Below are 19599 nucleotides of genomic sequence, written 5' to 3'. Positions count from 1 at the left end.
ACGATATAGTTTTAATAGCTCGTGATGCAGCTGAACTACTTAACAGACTAACACAGCTGGACAGGGAAAGTAGAAAAGTAGGATTAAAAATTAACGTAGATAAGACCAAACTAATGTTCAATAGTTATTGCATGCCTGATAGCATCCCATTAGATGATAAACCAGTAGAAGTAGTAAATAATTATTTATATTTAGGTCAAATAATTGACATGTCTGGTAGTAAAGATGAAGAGATAAAGAGACGTATGAAATTAGGATGGAGTGCATTTGGACGGATGAATGCTGTTTTTAAATCAAAAATGCCACTCTGCCTGAAGTAAAAGATCTTTGATCAATGCGTTTTGCCAGTGATGACGTATGGATGTGAAACTTAGACACTGAACACCAAGATGCTACATAAAATCCAATGCACTCAAAGAAGTATGGAGCGCTGTATGCTTGGCATAACGAGGAAAGACAGAAAGCGGAACACGTGGGTGAGAAGTATGACAAGAGTAGTGGACATAGTGGATAGAGTGAAGAGATTGAAATGGCAATGGGCGGGTCACGTAGCTAGGAGGATGGACGAAAGGTGGACAAAAGAAGTGCTTGAATGGTACCCGAGAAAATGCAAAAAGGTAAAAGGAAGACCGCAAGGAAGATGGGTGAACGAAATTAGGAAAATGTGCGGGGTGAGATGGATGAGTGTTGCGCATAACAGAGACGGGTGGAAGCGTGTTGGAGAGGCCTTCATCCAGCAGTGTATGGCGAGTGGCTGTAAATGATGATGATGATATATAAATATATATATATATATATATATATATATATATATATATATATATATATATATGTATATATATGTGTATATGCGGCCCGCCGACTCATATAAAATATCGAATTTGGCCCTTCAGCAAAAAAGCTTGCCCAGGCCTGGTCTAGATGTGTTCCTGTAGTCAACACTCACTAATGGTGCCTACGCATCAAGCCAACGAACGGCCCACAGGCCAACTTTTAAAACCAGTAGCGTACAAAATATCGAAATAAAAATTAAATTTAAAAATTGAAATTAAATATCAAAATTAAAACAATTATTATTATATTAAAATTAAATTCAAGTATCAAAATAAAATTATAATCATTATATTAAAATTAAAATTAAATATTGAAAGTTAAAACAGAACATGCACAATTTAAATAAATTTTCGAGATTGACCTAAAATTAGATCATCAACAATCACATACAGCTTATCCTCGACTTTTGTTTGTCGAAGATGTTTTGACTTACGAAGATACGCACTAAGATCGAAAAAAAATCAAAGAATTATTATTTTTACTTCCCCGTAATGCGCAGTTACTGAGAATATATCATGTATTAGTATGGGTGATCCAACGATTTTTGCTAACCCGGGGTGTTGTCGGTCACATCAAACGGATTTTTTTACTCTTCAATTGTTTCTCTCGTCGAAATAAATCAAGTAATTAAATCATTTCAGAGGTAAAATTTATCGGATAATGTGTGATTATTAATTTTATTTCGACGAAAGAAAAAAAACCCTTCGACAAATCACCGACATCCGACACCGCGTTGTTTTATGAATTGTTTTTTTTTTATCGATCATCCAAGTGGAAATACAGTAACATCTCGTGACGACTTTAACAATATTTTTTTTCGCTCGTAAGCAGAGAAATTATAATATTTCTCTGGTTTTAAATGCGAATCGTCGTAATTCAAAACATTGTTGTAATTCAAAACATCGACGATGATCTAATTTTAGCTCAATCTCGATCTTTAGCTTGATTTTGATATTTAATTTCAATTTTAAAATTTAATTTTTATTTCGATATTTTGTACGCTACTGCTGGTTAAAAAGTTGGCCCGAAATCGTCGTTGGTTTAGTCCGTAAGCACCATTTTACAAACCCTGCTTGTTCGTTCGGTATTGGTAACCCTGTGTAAACGGAGTATGGCCGAAAGATTGGATCAATTCAATATTCATTCCCTTGCACAAGAAAGGATCAACAAAAAAATGCGAGAATTACAGGACCTTATCCTTAATATCCCACTCTAGTAAAGTATTGCTGTATATAATTAAAGATCGTTTGAGCAGTTACCTTGGATGGCAAATACCGGGGTCTACCTCCCGGGCCCGAAAGTGAAACACCCGAAAACGCAAAGATCGAAAATCGAAAGATCTTAAGTCGAAAGATCAAAAAAAAAAGGATGCATGACAAACGGTACTATGTACTAATATAATATACTAGTGTAGGGCCCGTTGATTTCAACGGGTGGTTTCGAAAAGAAATTGAAACTCGAATAAAAATGAAGTAAAAGATATGGAATCGACTGGTTTCGGAAAGACAAAGGCACAAAAAAATGAAAATTATGAAAAATATGAAAATAATGAAAAATATTAAAAATATGAAAAAAATGAAAACAAAATGAAAAAGCTGAAAATAATGAAAAAAAATGAAAAAACTGAAAATAATGAAAAATATGAAAAAAATGAAAAAAAAAAGTTTGTTCCCCATACTGGTCGAAAGTCGATTGTCGACGAAAGCCGAAGATACGCGAATGATTGGTTCCCCATACTTGTAAAGGGTAATCGAATATAATGTACGTAATTTAGAGTATTTTTTGTATGGAGACCGTAGTCTAATGGTTAGCGTGAATGTTTTGAGCCCAAGGACCCCAGCCCGACCCCGCGATCTGGAATTAATTTTATTTTTCAAATATCGCTAAAATATAAATTAATTTCAATAATTTCAATTAAAAATATATATTTAATTGTTTTATATGAAAAGAAAAAAAATGGTTCAAAACCTCCCTAAATAAAATTATTATAATAACGTATTTTTATATGGCGAGAAGGAATATTTCAATTAATGTTTAAAAAAAAAGGCGAAATGCAAAATTGGATTTGGCGTGATGCACGTGACCATTAGCTCAAGCTATTTGGGGTGATCGGTTCGAGTCGCGACAAAGTCGTCTCGTTGAAAAATTAATTTATCGATTTTTATCGATTCGTTCATTATGTTCGGCGAGCGTTAGGACACATACACACACACACACACACACACACACACAGAGATTACCGTCTTTATATATATGATAAATATGAGTGGCATGCGGTGAAATTATCTCGCTTTTTGTCATACAGCCTTGTTTAATGTGCGCGCGCAGAAAACGGGAGGAAAAGCCTGTTCCTCTTGTTCCTGTTGTATCCTGCTCGCGCAAATTAAGTGAGTATGTACCGTTTACCATCCACCTTTTTTTTTTTCTTCCTCTTAAGATCTTTCGATTTTCGATCTTTGCCTTCCGATAATTGCGTTTTCGGGCGTTTCACTTTCGGGCCCGTGAGGGAGACCGGTTTACACAGATCTTGTTGCACATATTATGTACATAGCGCCTTTATCGCAGTTTCACCAAGCTCTTTCAGAAGTTCAGCTTGTATACCATCGCTGCCAGGAGACTTTTTACATTTCAGTTTCTTTATGGCATTTACAACTTCAGATGTAAAGATGTCAAGCTCCCTGACATCATCAATTGGGGAAACAATTGAGATCGATGAACTACCACTGTACATACAATTCCGAACAGTATTCTTTCCATCGGTTGGGTATCACATCAATATCTGTAAGCGTGTTTCTAAATTGATCATCCGAGTGTGACAATTTTTGAGTGACGATTTTTACTTTGTGAAAAAAATCCCTTGCCTGATTCTTTAATGCGTGTTTTTCTATCTCCTCAAATACATATGTCATTTATATATTTAGCTTTATCCCGCCTACAACTAACTCCTTTGAATATCTTTATGTAATATTGCATACCTTTCAAGATATTCTGTCGATGTTATGCCAGTTTGTTTAAGTCTTTTACGTTATTTTATCTTAGCCCAAGTTGAATCAGACATAAAAGACTTACGATGTTCATTTTGCGGTGTTTGGTGTTTTCTGGCATACCGAATTATGAGATCTTTAATGTATTAACAGAGGCTCAATGTATAGAAGGATATCAGCAATTTTTTAGACAAGTAATAGAGAATATAAAAAGTGAATCCACGCCGGATATATTGCTATTATTGATGGTAACAAAAATTAAATATGAAGAGTTTGGTTGTGCAGCTCTAAAATCTATTGGGTGTCCCGTCAATAGTGTGAATTCTAAAAGGTATTTTAGTAAATACAATATAATTTGTTACCGATCGTCGCACGAATCTCAAAAAAGAATTTGTAGAAATATGCTCCATGTTGAGTTTTAATAAACTTTAATTGTTATTATATTTTTATATTCATATTTTTTGTCTTTGTATTTTTATATTCATGTTTTTTTCGTTGTAATTTTAATTTCAAAACATTTTTGAATTTTTCTATTATTTTTGAATTGTTGTGTTGTCTTTAAATTGTATATACATACATACATACATATTATTTTATTTTATTTTATTTTACATATACACCAGGAAGGCCTTACAGGTAACTCCCAATGCGCCTTCCTGGCCAATTACAAATACAAATACAGCATTTTTATTATAAGTCGTTGAATTGCGAGACACTGAAAAAACTCGCAAATTAACGAGACATCTATGAATTGTACATAAATTTTTATTGTACATCAATCAAAAATTTTTCAAATAGTGGTGACATAGTAGGTAGGAAGGATTTTTAGCCAATTTTTTTTTCCGGGAACCGTTTCAACAATGAAATCAGAGAAAATTGGCAAACTCTGATAGGAAACGATCAACCTGGAGCACAAATCCAGGTCTGACCAACAGCATACTCTGAAAAATTCATTTTCATTCAGGGATAGAACCCGGCACCTTCTTGACGGTAAGCAGAAGCTTAACGTCCGTGCTATGCTGCTGGCTATGTACATATATAATTTATATATATATATATATATATATATATATATATATATATATATATATATATATATATATATATATATATATATATATATATGTATATAAATTATATATGTACATAATATATTTATATATGTACATATGTACATATATAAATTTTATTAAAATTCATTGAAATTTTTTAGTATTTAAAATTAAACTCATCATATTTAATTTTACTCTCCTTTAAGTTTCACATGGCTTTCGTGTCAGTGATCATTTTTATCTCTTATCATATTTTTATGTCATATTGCTCATTTTGGTCATCAATACCCGTTAATGTATCGTCTGCCATTACGTTGGAGATAAAATATCGTATACAACGCGTTTTAAAAACGGGGAAAGTAAATCTTCTTGACGTTTAACAAGCGTTGTTTAACAAGGCGTAAACTGTTCTCCATGACACGGCATTATCAGATTTTAATTGTTTAAAATGTTTATATATATAAAATATGTATATAAATATTTATAGTTTTAACTCTCATATGTATATATAAATTTCAAATTTGGCGTGAAGGGTAATACACGATATATATTGATTTTTGGCCAAATATGTCAGATTTGACATTTCACGGCTAAAAGTATATCTCTTCACTGGGTTTTATCTGCGAGATAAGTATTCAATAATAAGTTATGTTGTATCTAATTGTTAATATGATTTACAATAAGCTTACATACATTTAGTTTTTTACAATAAGCTTATATACATACATACATCACATACAATTATTTTTAGTTATCAGCTGATTTAATTTATCTGATGATTGAAAAGTTCATTTCTGTAAATACATAAACTATGGAAAATCATACATTGATAAACTATTCTTAAAGCAATCTTAGTATTAATAATGGGCCGCTTTAAGATCATCACATACATACCAAGGCGGCCCATACCTCTTAGTAATATATTTAATTACATTAGTTTCAGCCGGGATCATAATTTTGATTGAAACCCCAATCATTGAAATCTTTTTGATTGAAACCCCAATCATTGAAATCTTTTTGATTGAAACCCCAATCATTGAAATCATTTTGATTGAAATTTTAATCCCACACATTTGTACATTTGTTGTTGAAATATTGTTTAAATTGCCTTTTTATCTTAATAAATTAATTGTATATAATTTATTATATATTTATTTAATTATTTATTATATTTTAGTACATTATTTGTTTATATACATTTATTTTACTTGAGTTTTTTTTAATGTAGCTTTTTTACTAAAGTTTTTTATATACATTTATTTTTTTACTTGAGTTTTTAATTAATAAGGAACTTATTTCTTCAAAGCTTATTTCTCTATTATTTTATTATGAGTATCTATGTAGCTATATATTTGTATACTTGTAGTAGCGAGAATATCTGAAATTCGAATACATACATATAATAAATCTTTCGATCTCAAAAACAATCGTACGACTTCAATCGAATAATTTTGAGATAACATCTGTAACATTAATTTGTATCAAGTTTAATACTTACCTACATATCTATACATATGTAAAGTCTAATATATGTATAGATATGCACTTATAAATTATAACTATTTAAGTACATATGTATGTTAGTGGAATCCGAAGCTGAAGAATGATGCATGGAGCTTAATAATGATAATTGATATCATCCACGAAATGTACATAAGTGAGAGTGATCGGCTTCGCCTGGGTTAGTATTTTTTTTACTTTCAACACCTATGAATAATTAAAAATTTCTTGCGATATACTTACTGTGTTCGTGTAGTTCTTAATATGCTCAACATTCGCCCAAATGGACTTTTTTCTTTCATTTAATATATGTATATTATATACTGCAGGGAATGAAACTCCAACCAGCATATCGATATATGTATGTACATATGTACTATTTGAATGTGCAGTACGTCTAAATACATTACCTAGATGAAATTGGAAGTGTGTTTGTGTTTTTCTTATGTAGGCGCAGGAACAGGAACAGGAACAGGGACTCGTATAATAAGAAGAAATTTGTAAAAAGGCGATACAATTACATACATTTAATATTTCATCATTTGTATGAAGGTATATTCAGGCAACGCACAGTGTGGCCGTGTGTAGATCTGCCTGGACATTCACGACTTTAATATTTTCCGAAAAACTATTAAAATATCATCGTTATATATTGACGAGTATTGTACTTTGATGAACTATTAATAAAATTTTATTTATTCGTGTCAAAATCCGTCACACTTGATCAAACTTGTGACTCGTGTTATGCAACTATATAGATTTGTATTTGTAATAAATATACATATGTATGTACTAAAAAATAGATTTGGACTTTCAGGTTGGAGGTCACTTGGGATATAATTAAAAGCTTTATTGATAAATTTTTGATCAAGTAGTACTCAAAAAAGTAGCTTGTAATATATTTAATCAAAATTTTACCAAAAATATAATTGCTTTTTTGATTGGAATATCCACCCCTGAGTTTCTACAAGATTTTAATTAATTATTTATCTATAAGAATCTGTAGAATATTTGCTACCACAAATTACCTTAATTTTTTACGTTAAACTTTATTTTGATAATTATTACGACACCAATAAACAAATTTTGACCTCTTTTTAATCACCATTGAAACTTATATATTTTTATTTTTTCTATTTATTTTTATGATATATTTCTTCCCCCTGATTATTAATTAAATTGAAAATATAATATAAAAATATATATCAATCACATAGTTTTTCTAATCAAAATGCTATGCAAACTCAATTCTGTGCGGAAGTAATCTACCATTTCCGGTCATGAACCGGATTTGTATTAGAATCTCAAAATATCTGAACCTTTATATTAATGCATTGAAAATAAATTTTCAGCTAGTAAATCATGTGCTACAGTTTTTGAATATAGCGTTTTTAAAAGAAAGTGAGCGCGTGTCCAGATGGATCTGCAAACGGCCGGCCACACAGTGCGACACCAAACTTATAAGGTAAAATAAAATCCATTATATTTTTTTGTAATTAATTTATTACCCACATATCCAAAATCTCACAGTGAAAATGCATACGCATTTGTAATGTAATATAATATATTTGTTAATGTAATATAAAATGCAATATTATTATACATACATATCATGCAATACATGTTGGAAAATGAGAATTCTGCAATCGAGAAATGCATTTATTGATCACATTTGATGTAACCGAAACTGCAACTTTTGCAACTACGGCGATATATCTACTTTTCAACTTAAGAGAAGACAGGGAGACGTGTGCACATAAACTCGTTACACTTTGCCCATTTATCCCAACACTTAATATTGAATCGTATCAAAAAATAAAAAGAAAGTGAAGTTTAAGACCTTTAAGGATTGGCTGATTGCCCTTGTAGTAAATGTCACAACAAAAGGGCTACAGAATCTACTTTTAGCAGAAGAGATTCATTGTTATGTCGATAATTGTCCGATTTGAACGTTCGACGATGACGTTTGTTTTCGTCAGATTATTTTTGTAGTTGCATACGTATAATTCAACTACAACGCTTCGTTTACTTGATTGGAATTGTCTATCTATGTATCGATTTGGACTTTTCTATCATCAAAAAGTCGTAATTGCTTTAAGAGTAATAATAAAATAAAATTAAATTTGAACACGAATCACGGACCGTTGGACACTAAGTGCTGTGTATATAAAAGAAATATAGAATTAATGAGAAATAGAATTTAGTATAATAATATATAGCAACCACCAAAAGGTATCGGTATAAATGTACAAAGTTTTTTTGCTCACAAGGATGAGGTTTGGAGTTTAACTGTCAGTCAAAAACCATTATTTATAGGTTTAAGTGAAACGCATGTAACTAGTGATTTTGAAGATTTTGAGCTGAATATAGATGGATATTGTGTTTTGAGGTGTGACTCTAATTCTAGACATACGGGTGGGGTACTATTGTATTTAAGGGATGATTTAAGTTACGGTAATGTAATAGTTAATAAGGTTGATGGTGAGTTTTGGACAATTGGTGTGGATGTGCTTGTGAATGGAGTTACTGTGTTTTTGCTAGTAATTTACCGCTCTCCGAAGGGTAGAAGTGGAAGATTTCTTAAATTTTTAGAAGAATTGAGTGAAAGAAGTATAGATGTGAGTAAAAATATAATTATGTTTGGGGACTGGAATTTTAATTGGTTACAGACAGAAGAATTTTATGTAAAAAAGTTGAGAAATTGGGTAAATGAATTGGGTTTTAAACAAAAAGTGACGGAAGCAACGAGAGTGAATAATTTATCGACGATGACGTTTGTTTTCGTCAGATTATTTTTGTAGTTGCATACGTATAATTCAACTACAACGCTTCGTTTACTTGATTGGACTTGTCTATCTATGTATCGATTTGGACTTTTCTATCATCAAAAAGTCGAAATTTAATTACATAAATGGTGTACAAATACTGTCCCAAGTGAGCTTGAAGCCCAGACAGCTTCTTCGTTATGGAGGCTATATAGAGCGAAGCTTCCACCGACTAGATTCAAATATGTATTGAATCTATTGGAAACGTAAATAATATTCATGTGATAACATTATGCATAGCCTTTTTGCATAGCCTCTTTGAAATGGAGGCACTCCTCGTCTTGGATATGTTTTTAGATAAACACACACTCCTAAGGGAATCTTCGCACAGAAAATTATCCACAACAAAACTATTTTTAATTACCGGGAGGGGTCGTCCCAGTCCCGGGCAACAGCCGCAGATCAAACCTGCTGTGAAAAAGCGACTTGCCGAACGTTACTCGTTAAACTCGTTACACTTTGCCCATTTATCCCAACACTTAATATTGAATCGTATCAAAGAATAAAAAGAAAGTGAAGTTTAAGACCTTTAAGGATTGGCTGATTGCCCTTGTAGTAAATGTCACAACAAAAGGGCTACAGAATCTACTTTTAGCAGAAGAGATTCATTGCGATTCATGTCGATAATTGTCCGATTTGAACGTTCGACGATAACGTTTGTTTTCGTCAGATTATTTTTGTAGTTGCATACGTATAATTCAACTACAACGCTTCGTTTACTTGATTGGACTTGTCTATCTATGTATCGATTTGGACTTTTCTATCATCAAAAAGTCGAAATTTAATTACATAAATGGTGTACAAATACTGTCCCAAGTGAGCTTGAAGCCCAGACAGCTCCTTCGTTATGGAGGCTATATAGAGCGAAGCTTCCATCGACTAGATTCAAATATGTATTGAATCTATTGGAAACGTAAATAATATTCATGTGATAACATTATGCATAGACTCTTTGCATAGCCTCTTTGAAATGGAGGCACTCCTCGTCTTGGATATGTTTTTAGATAAACACACACTCCTAAGGGAATCTTCGCACAGAAAATTATCCACAACAAAACTGTGAAAAGCATTACAAGTGTGAAATCATTTACTCAAAAACCTATACTCGAGAAATATAAAAAATTGCATGCCGGGATAAAAGCACATAAATGTGAAATTTGTCTAAAATCATCTACTCGAATTATTTTTGTAGTTGCATAAGTATAATTCAACTACAACGCTTCGTTTACTTGATTGGAATTGTCTATCTATGTATCGATTTGGACTTTTCTATCATCAAAAAGTCGTAATTGCTTTAAGAGTAATAATAAAATAAAATTAAATTTGAACACGAATCACGGACCGTTGGACACTAAGTGCTGTGTATATAAAAGAAATATAGAATTAATGAGAAATAGAATTTAGTATAATAATATATAGCAACCACCAAAAGGTATCGGTATAAATGTACAAAGTTTTTTTGCTCACAAGGATGAGGTTTGGAGTTTAACTGTCAGTCAAAAACCATTATTTATAGGTTTAAGTGAAACGCATGTAACTAGTGATTTTGAAGATTTTGAGCTGAATATAGATGGATATTGTGTTTTGAGGTGTGACTCTAATTCTAGACATACGGGTGGGGTACTATTGTATTTAAGGGATGATTTAAGTTACGGTAATGTAATAGTTAATAAGGTTGATGGTGAGTTTTGGACAATTGGTGTGGATGTGCTTGTGAATGGAGTTACTGTGTTTTTGCTAGTAATTTACCGCTCTCCGAAGGGTAGAAGTGGAAGATTTCTTAAATTTTTAGAAGAATTGAGTGAAAGAAGTATAGATGTGAGTAAAAATATAATTATGTTTGGGGACTGGAATTTTAATTGGTTACAGACAGAAGAATTTTATGTAAAAAAGTTGAGAAATTGGGTAAATGAATTGGGTTTTAAACAAAAAGTGACGGAAGCAACGAGAGTGAATAATTTATCGACGATGACGTTTGTTTTCGTCAGATTATTTTTGTAGTTGCATACGTATAATTCAACTACAACGCTTCGTTTACTTGATTGGACTTGTCTATCTATGTATCGATTTGGACTTTTCTATCATCAAAAAGTCGAAATTTAATTACATAAATGGTGTACAAATACTGTCTTAAGTGAGCTTGAAGCCCAGACAGCTTCTTCGTTATGGAGGCTATATAGAGCGAAGCTTCCATCGACTAGATTCAAATATGTATTGAATCTATTGGAAACGTAAATAATATTCATGTGATAACATTATGCATAGCCTTTTTGCATAGCCTCTTTGAAATGGAGGCACTCCTCGTCTTGGATATGTTTTTAGATAAACACACACTCCTAAGGGAATCTTCGCACAGAAAATTATCCACAACAAAACTATTTTTAATTACCGGGAGGGGTCGTCCCAGTCCCGGGCAACAGCCGCAGATCAAACCTGCTGTGAAAAAGCGACTTGCCGAACGTTACTCGTTAAACTCGTTACACTTTGCCCATTTATCCCAAAACTTAATATTGAATCGTATCAAAAAATAAAAAGAAAGTGAAGTTTAAGACCTTTAAGGATTGGCTGATTGCCCTTGTAGTAAATGTCACAACAAAAGGGCTACAGAATCTACTTTTAGCAGAAGAGATTCATTGTTATGTTGATAATTGTCCGATTTGAACGTTCGACGATAACGTTTGTTTTCGTCAGATTATTTTTGTAGTTGCATACGTATAATTCAACTACAACGCTTCGTTTACTTGATTGGACTTGTCTATCTATGTATCGATTTGGACTTTTCTATCATCAAAAAGTCGAAATTTAATTACATAAATGGTGTACAAATACTGTCCCAAGTGAGCTTGAAGCCCAGACAGCTTCTTCGTTATGGAGGCAATATAGAGCGAAGCTTCCATCGACTAGATTCAAATATGTATTGAATCAATCGGAAACGTAAATAATACTAAAGTGATAACGATGAACACAGTGAATTGGGTTACTTGCTACTAAAGAGTTTGCACCCAGCTGCACTAATATTCCACTTTAGTGAAACTTACAGATATACATATGTATGTACATATTTATTTATAATTTTTTGGCTCATTATATTTGAAGGCGATCATGTTATGTCTCTGAATGTCCGAAGATATCGTTTGAAAACCCAAAGGACAATGGAGTTGCGGGGGAGCAACGCGACCGAAATGACAACTTGTGTGAAATGAAACAAGTGTGCGGCCCCATCACTGTTGAGCTCCATATCTTCCACATCGCTGGCTGCAGGATGATGTTCTCAGCAAGATGTTCTCTCGCTGAAGGCTCGTCTGGTTCTGACCTGCGCCATGGGGTGGTCCTGGAAATTCACCCAGACACTTTATTGATCGAATCAAAGGTCGTACGTGAATTCTATTTATGACTGCACATCCCCACCACTAAAAAGGTGCGTGCAGATACAACGATCAATAGGATGACCTATACACATAGGATGCGTGCGAAATGGCGATAATAGGCAAATAGCAAAATGAAGATTTTTAGTTTGAGATAGGATCCGGAATATTTTTTTCCCATGGCCCGGGATTCCTCTCGGCGACCCTGCGTATTTCCATATTTGAAGAAATGTAGGAGAAACTTATTGAAATAATAATATCGTACGAAATAACAATGAACTGGGAACGCCCTTCCTTGTCTGGAAGTCGCGAAGGCTAATTCTTTTAATACACCTAACAAGGAATATTCGATATACCCTTCCTTTTGTGGTCCTAATGTAACAGATAAAACAAAGTCGAACAAATTACATTCCTTAAAAAAATACGAAATAAGACATCGTAGTTTTTAAAATGCATTGGTTGGCCATCGAAAGAACAATGTCCCAGTTGTGGGATTTGGGGTAAAAACATTACATATTCATGTCTCTCTTGTCGTCCGGGACGCGGAACGCAGCTTCCCCCCCCCCCCTCCCTCGTTGGCCCTGGTCGTGGTTGGCAACACATTTGTTGCCATGGGATCAGATGCGCATGTCAACAGAGAATCTTCGGCCCTACAGGCAAGTAATCGATTTATTGCGCGGTGCACTTGAAAGTCACCGTTAGTATAGGTCCTGTTCAGAACTATAAGCTTAAGTTTTCTGCCTGTTTTTCTGGTTCATTTTTACCGAGAAAATTTACCCAGACAGAATATAGATCGAAGCAAAAGTTAAACGGGCAATTCTATTTATGACAGCTCAACCCCACCCCTAAAAAGGTGCGCACAAACAACGATCAGTGCGTGTTGCGCACATACATATAAACGTCTTTTCGGTGATATTCTATCCTTGTATTAACAAAGATTTGAGAGTGTTCAATAACAGTGATTCCCATATTTGAAGAAATGTACGAGGATTTTGTCGAAATATTAAAATCGTGCGAAATGACAATGAACTGGGAACGCCCTTCGCCCTTCCTTGGCTGGAAGTCGCGTAGGCGCAAAAGAACACGTGCCGCGGTTATCTCAGTGTGTTTTCGCCCTAATGATTTAAATACACCCAAAAAGGAATGGTCGATATACCCGTCCATTTGTGGTCTAAGTGTAATAGATGGCACAAAGAACAAAAATAATAGCAATTTCAGATTATCGGGGTCTAATTTATCGCCTTCTACAAATAATCATAGAAGGGAAAATAGAAGGCAAACGGTGGATTGGGAGAAAGAAGCTCTCTTGGCTCCGGAACATCAGGTCATGGATGGGACTCGGTCTCGAAAAGTTATTTCGGCTTGCCCATGATAGGGAAGAATTCGCACGGGCCATAAACGATGTCTGCCCATGGTAGTCTCCTACGTCCGAATACGGATTCGGCATTAGAAGAAAAAAATGTATTCCCTTATTAGTAATAAACGCAAAATGCCCAAATTAAAACAATACAATAAAAATTCAAACTAGGAATGCACCAAATAACGCATCCAATAACCGCTATTGCGAATTCCTAATGTGATACAATCAAAAAGGAACGCAGAAATGAAGGAAACAAAAGGCATAACCAAAATGGCGACAGGAAAATATATTTTTGATTTCGCATTTGCAATCGTAAATACCTGGATGTTGGCGGCCCCATCAATGCTGAGCTCCATTATCTTACATAAAGCTGGCAGGAAATCTCAGCAAGATGTTCTCTCACTGAAGGCTCGTCTGGATCTGACCTGCGCCATGGGGTGGTCCTGGAAATTCACCCAGACACTGTATCGATTGAAGCAAAGGTCATACGGACATTTCTACCCCACCCCTAAAAAAGTTGCGCAGACACAACAATCTGTACGCGCAGATTTTTCATGACCTCTACAAAAAGGACGCGGGCAAAATGTCAATAGATATAGAGATTTTTGCCTTGAAAAAATGGATGATTGTGATTGATTTAATAGGCAGCGCCATTTGAAGGATTAGCTTCGAATCTGTTGCCATAAGATAGAATGCGCATGTCGAACGGTACAGTTAAATTGTTCATGTTCAAGGACGCAGTCAATGGTACAAAGGACGCAAACAAAATTGCGATAATAGGTACACAATCAAACAATTAATTTCATCACCTTCGATGACAAAATAAAGAACTTAATATTATTTCATTTTTTTTCATTATTTTCAGTTTTTTCATTATTTTCATATTTTTCATTTTTTTCATAATTTTCATTTTTTTGTGCCTTTGTCTTTCCGAAACCAGTCGATTCCATATCTTTAACTTTATTTTTATTCGAGTTTCAATTTCTTTTCGAAACCACCCGTTGAAATCAACGGGCCCTACACTAGTATAATATAAACATAGTAAAAATACTATATATAAAAGAAAATTAGCGAGATAATAAATTTATAAAATCATGTTCAAATAGTGTTGACATATTGGGTAGGATTGTTTTTGCTAATTTGAGGGAAGAACCGCTTCAATAATGAAATCAGACAAATTGGCATAATCTAATAGGAAACGATCTACTTGGAGTTACAAATATCCAAGTGTGTCCAGCAGCATTTAAGGTTATACTCGGAATAATTTGTTTTCAATCGCGGTCAGCTTACGGAATCAAACCACCGAGTCACGCTGTTGGCAATTTATTTTTATTTTTTATTTTTTATTTATATATATATACATATATATGTATATATATATATATATATATATATATATATATATATATATATATATATATATATATATATATATATATATATTTATACATATATAAATATTTTTGTCTTTATTTATAACTTGAATAGAGCTTGAAAACTTCACCATTATACTATCGATTTTTTTTATACATATGTATATTGGAATATATGTAGTATGTCTCCGTTTTATGCTGCGTACGGACCAAACCAACGACGATTTTGGTCCAACGATTTAACCATCAGGATAAAACCAGTAGCGTACAAAATATCTAAATAAAAATTAAATTTAAAAATTGAAATTAAATATCAAAATTAAAAATATTATTATTATATTAAAATTAAATTTAAATATCAAAATAAAATTATCATCATTATATTAAAATTAAATATCGAAAGTTAAAACAGAACATGCACAATTTAAATAAATTTTCGAGATTGACCTAAAATTAGATCATCAACAATCACATACAGATAATCCTCGACTTTTGTTTGTCGAAGATGTTTTGACTTACGTAGATACGCACGAAGATCGAAAAAAAAATCAAAGAATTATTATTTTTACTTCCCCGTAATGCGCAGCTACTGAGCATATATTATGTGTTAGTATGGGTGACCGAGCGATTTCTTCAACCCGAGACGTTGTCGGTTTAATCAAAGGAAATTTTTTTGTCTTCAATTGTTTCTCTCGTCGAAATAAATCAATTAATTAAATCATTTCAGAGGTAAATTTTATCGGATAATGTCTTCAATTGTTTCTCTCGTCGAAATAAATCAAATAATTAAATCCATCTCAGAGGTAAAATTTATCGGATAATGTGTGATTATTAATTTTATTTCGACGAAAGAAAAAAAAACCCTTTGACAAATCACCGATATTTTTTTTGTTAAATATTTCATCGACGGCGAAACACATTGGTGTATCGTGACGACTTATAAGAAACAATAACAAGGTTTTTTTCGCTCGTAATTATAATATTTCTCTGGTTGTAATGCATAATTAAAGCATTTTCTATCAAAATGTACGAGGTCTTAAATCTAAACTGGATGAATTAGGTTCTAACTCGGCTATTCAATGTGCTGACATCCTGGTACTAACGGAAACCTGGCTTGACGACTCTGTGCATGATTCTTTTTAATTTACATTAATGACATCTCAAAAATAATTAAGTATTCAGACTATCTTTTATTCGCCGATGACCTTAAGCTTTTTAAGACAGTTAAGTCTCATAGTGACGCAGCCCTTCTCCAATTGGACTTAGATGCGCTGTCAAGTTGGTCTGTCGATAATAAATTATTTTTTAGCATTCAAAAATGCTGTGTTCTCAATGTGACAAGATCTTCAAATCGCTTGATTTATCCATATCGCCTAAGTGGTTTTGAATTAAAGTTTGTAGATGAATATTGTGATTTGGGGGTCTTGTTCTCGAATAATTTTCAATTTAAACGACACATAGACAATATTTGTTTGCGTGCAACAAAAATGCTGGGATTCTTACTAAGAGTTAGCAAACCTTTCCAGAGTACGTTGGTGCTTAAAATTCTTTATGAATCTTTAGTACGTAGTATTCTAGAATTTTCTTCTATGATATGGAATCCTAACCATATAACTCATTCATTGAAGATTGAGAGAATCCAAAAACGGTTTCTCAGATATCTTTATTTGAAACAGTGTGGTTATTATCCTTGGCTATATCCTAGTGCATTCCTATTAGGGGCGTTAGGTTTCAACTCATTGGAGTCTCGTCGGAATATGTTACTGGGAAGACACTTTTTTAAGCTGTTGAATGGGATAATACACAATCGTCAGGTTCTAAAGGAATTTAGGTTTAATGCACCTTGTAAATTCAGGGACTTGAGAAATCGTGATTTGTTTGTTCCTCCTGTGGCTCGCACAAATATGTTGTCAACGGCTCCTATATCTAGAGCGATATATCTGCTTAACAGGATTTCTGGTGAAATTGACCTCTTCAATATAAAATATACTAATCTGGTTGAGTGGTTGTTGAGGAATGCCAGTGGTTGATTTTGCCTATTATAAATATTAATGATTGTTATTACTTTATCTATGTTTTTTCTTTTTTTTATGATTTTAATGATGTTGTGTTAATATTGTTATTATTATAAGTTATTATTACTGTTATCATGTTATTATTACTGAATGACCGGCCACAGCGACGCGTTGGAGATCTCTGTAATGTCACCGTGGCTAATATGTTAAATAAATAAATAAAAAATAAAAAAAATATCGTCGTAATTCAAACATTGTTGTAATTCAAAACATCAACGATGATCTAATTTTAGCTCAATCTCGCTCGTTAGCTTAGTTTTGATATTTAATTTCAATTTTTTTATTTCATTTTTATTTCGATATTTTGTACGCTACTGGTTTTAAAAGTTGGCCCAAAATCTTCGTTGGTTAAATATTTCCGAAGGGGGAAACACAGTAGTGTATCGTGACGACTTATAAGAAACAATAACAAGGTTTTTTTCGCTCGTAATTATAATATTTCTCTGGTTGTAATGCGTTTTGTCGTAATTCAAAACATTGTTGTAATTCAAAACATCAACGATGATCTGATTTTAGCTCAATCTCGCTCGTTAGCTTAATTTTGATATTTAATTTCAATTTTTTTATTTCATTTTTATTTCGATATTTTGTACGCTACTGGTTTTAAAAGTTGGCCCAAAATCGTCGTTGGTTTGGTGCGTACGGACCATTAAACACACACATCGTCAAAATCAACAAAACCGTCATCTCTTTTAAAGTAATTTTTAATACACCATACATACATACAAATATAGTATATTATACTATGATAGATTTTATCATTTGTGCAGGGGTTAGTATCTACATATACCCGAAGTATATCCATTACAAGTTGGAAAATTGCTCGCTCTATATCCAATTATGGAACGTCGGCTCGCTGCACGGGGAAGCCATGCATTTTCGCGCCCCGGTCAAAAGTATCGCGTTTCATGAAATACGTACATACATATGTACATACATGCGTCCGATTTGTTTTTTCAATTTGCAGTATAATTTCATTACCCCCCCTCTCATCGGCCCTGGTCGCCGTCGGCAACACACTTGTTTCCATGAGCTCAGATGCGCATGTCAACATAGACTTTTCTCCCCTACAGGCAAGTAATCGATTTATTGGGCGGTGTCACCTGAAGGTCACGGTTAGTATAGGTATGTTACTGAGAGTTGTCAAATGCAAATGCGCTTGCGTAGTGTATGTGAATAGGTGTATAGCATGCTGTCACACTGAATCCAAAAATAAAAGTCGAGGAATACCTGTAAAAAACGCAAACAAAGAAAATGCAAACTGCGCAATAAAAAATGGCCGAATCAAATTGAAACCGATGTACAGACATACAATATTATACAGCGCCCGTTATTGTGAATTCGTCATATGATAAGCGGACTCTACACTCGCGCCGCAAAGCAATTAGTGTGGTGACAACTTTTTCACGACAAAAATACACACACTCACATTTAGGCGTGAGCGTAGACACCGCTTTACAATCTTAAAAATAATCGCAAAAACTATGGAAACAAAATGCATAACCAAAATGGCGACAATATATTTTTTTGCAATGGTAAGGATAAATACCTAAGTGTGTTGACCATCACTGGTGAGTTCCATTGTCTCCCAGGAAGCTGGCTGCAGGAGATCTCAGGTGTCAGGAAGCGGTCGGTAGTAAGATGTCACCTCGGCGAAGTGTCGCCCAGAACTGAGCGCACCTGAGCGCTCACTAAGCGCACTGAGCGCAACAGCGTTTCCCAACCTTTTTTGACTCGCGTACCACTTGGTAGTACATAATGCTAAATTGTACCACCATATAAAAATGATTGTATTTCATGAAATTTGTTTTTGCAAGTTTAATTATTATATATATATATATATGTATATATATATATATATATATATATATATATATATATATATATATATATATATATATATATATATATATATCATCATCATCATTTACAGCCATTCGCCATCAACTGCTGGATGAAGGCCTCTCCAACACGCTTCCACTCGTCTCTATTTTGCGCAACACTCATCCATCTCATTCCGCACATTTTTCTAATTTCGTTCACCCATCTTCCTTGCGGTCTTCCTTTTACTCTTTTGCCTTCTCTCGGGTACCATTCAAGCACTTCTTTTGTCCACCTTTCGTCCATCCTCCTAGCTACGTGACCCACCCATTGCCATTTCAATCTCTTCACTCTATCCACTATGTCCACTACCCTTGTCATGCTTCTCACCCACGTGTTCCACTTTCTGT

The 19599-nt window shown here is 33.5% G+C and overlaps 1 long non-coding RNA gene across 1 annotated transcript; it reads right to left on the bottom strand.

Moving 5' to 3' along the window:
- Nucleotides 1–7861: 7861 nt before the first annotated feature.
- Nucleotides 7862–19206, bottom strand: LOC143922199 (uncharacterized). The gene is made up of 5 exons (XR_013261569.1): nt 18918–19206; nt 14241–14363; nt 12025–12526; nt 8211–10002; nt 7862–8161 (listed from the first exon to the last, which is right to left on the bottom strand). It is a non-coding gene; the product is annotated as an uncharacterized LOC143922199 (long non-coding RNA).
- Between the last annotated feature and the right edge of the window lie 393 nt (nt 19207–19599).

Source organism: Arctopsyche grandis, chromosome 2 (genome assembly GCF_051622035.1).
Source record: "Arctopsyche grandis isolate Sample6627 chromosome 2, ASM5162203v2, whole genome shotgun sequence".
In the NCBI taxonomy this organism is placed as follows: Eukaryota; Metazoa; Arthropoda; class Insecta; order Trichoptera; family Hydropsychidae; genus Arctopsyche; species Arctopsyche grandis.
This window is presented reverse-complemented; position numbering and strand designations above follow the sequence as displayed.